The sequence below is a fragment of the Halichoerus grypus genome, chromosome 1 (assembly GCF_964656455.1).
Source record: "Halichoerus grypus chromosome 1, mHalGry1.hap1.1, whole genome shotgun sequence".
NCBI lineage: Eukaryota > Metazoa > Chordata > Mammalia > Carnivora > Phocidae > Halichoerus > Halichoerus grypus.
Genome location: NC_135712.1, coordinates 41111234 through 41112969, shown reverse-complemented (window position 1 = coordinate 41112969; position 1736 = coordinate 41111234).

Sequence of the window (1736 nt, the reverse complement as noted above, 5' to 3'; positions counted from 1 at the left end):
CTAGTATCTTTAAAGTCATGATTCTGAACTCTGGATCCGAAATCATACTAATGTCCGTATTGAGTAGTCCCTGGCAGTCAGTACTACCTCTTGTTCTTTTTGTTGAAGTGATTTTTTCTGTCTTGTCATTTTGTCCAGAGGAGAATAGATGAATGAGAGAACAAAATGCTAACGGGGTAACAACGTCCCCAGAAAATATACTCTAAACAAATCAGAAAAGACCTGAAGCCAGGGGAAAAGAAAGGGAAAGAAAGAAAAAAGAAAAAGAAAAAAAAAAGAAAAAGAAAAAGATAAAAACAAACAAAAACAGAGCAAAACAAAAAAAACCAGAATATGATCAAATGTGATCAGGCTGGTGCATAGATCAGTGGCACACACTAGACTCTGGGTGTATTTTGGTCTGTTAGAAGAAAGTGCCTCCCAAAATTTTAAAGAAAGAAAAACTTATATATGTAGAAAAATAAAGGTTGATATGATGAAGGGATGGAATATGACTGTAAAGATGAAAATTATAAAAAATTTTCTAAAAGGAATTGATAAGAAGTTGTTTGAAAAAAGAAAGAAGAGGATTTAAAAAAAAGAAAAGGGAGAGAGTGTGATTAGGCAGGAGAGTAGAACAAAGCCATACACTAGAGATTTAGGGTATATTTTGATCTGTTAGAAGAAACTATATCTCAAAATTTTAAAGATAGAACAACTTATATATATATATGCCAAAAATAAGGGTAACTACTATGAAGGGATAGAATATGACTCTAAAAATGAAAAATAAAATTTTTTTTAAAAAAAAGGATTGATAAGATGTTGGTTGAAAAAAGGGAAAAAGAAAAATTCAAAAAAAATAGAGAAAGAAAGAAAAGAAAATTAAAAACTTATCTTTGAAAGACTAAAGAATCATGATAAAAAAGCCATGAATTCTATGTGCAGTATTCCCCTAGCGCTGGCATTCTGCCGTTCTCATTAATCGATAAACTTGGTCTTGGCTGGCTGTTCTTGCTGATCTTCTGGGGGAGGGGCCTGTTGCCGTGGTCCCCAATTTCTTTGCTGGAGGCGGAATTGCCCCGCCCTTGCTGGTCCAGGCTAAGTAATCCACTCGGGTTTGCTCTCAGCAGCTTTTGTTCCCTGCAAGCTTTCCGTACAGCTTTGGAGGACGAGAGTGAAAATGGCGGCCTCCCAATCTCCGCCCTGGAGAAGCCGAGAACTCGGGGCCCCGCTCCTCAGTGTGCCCCCAGAGAAAAGCAGTGAATCACTCCCATCTCCCCTGTCTCCGGCCGCACTCCGTGCTCACCCGGCCTGTGACCAAGCATTTCTATCTCTGGCACATGACCCCATGTGGAGTCTCCAAACCCAGCAGATCCCTGCAGTGTGCTCCCACACCGCTCCTCCCGGGGGAGGAAGGAGAGTCTCCCTGGATCTGCTGCTTGTTGGGTCCCTGCTGGAGGAGCAGTGGCCCGACTGTGCCGCGGATCACGGTTTATGGCAACCCCGAGTTGAGAGCCCACTCCTCGGCTCCGTCTCTGCAGCCAGCTTCCCCGCTCCGATACCTGGGAGCTCTGCCACACTCAGGCACCCCCGGTCTTTCTGTGACCCAGAGGGTCCTGAGACCACACTGTCCCGCAAGGGTTCCATCCCCCGCTTAGCCACCGGAGCGATGTCCCTCAGCGGAGCAGACTTCTAAAAGTTCCGATTTTGTGCTCTGCTGCTCTATCACTTGCCAGAAGCGGCCGACGGAGGCC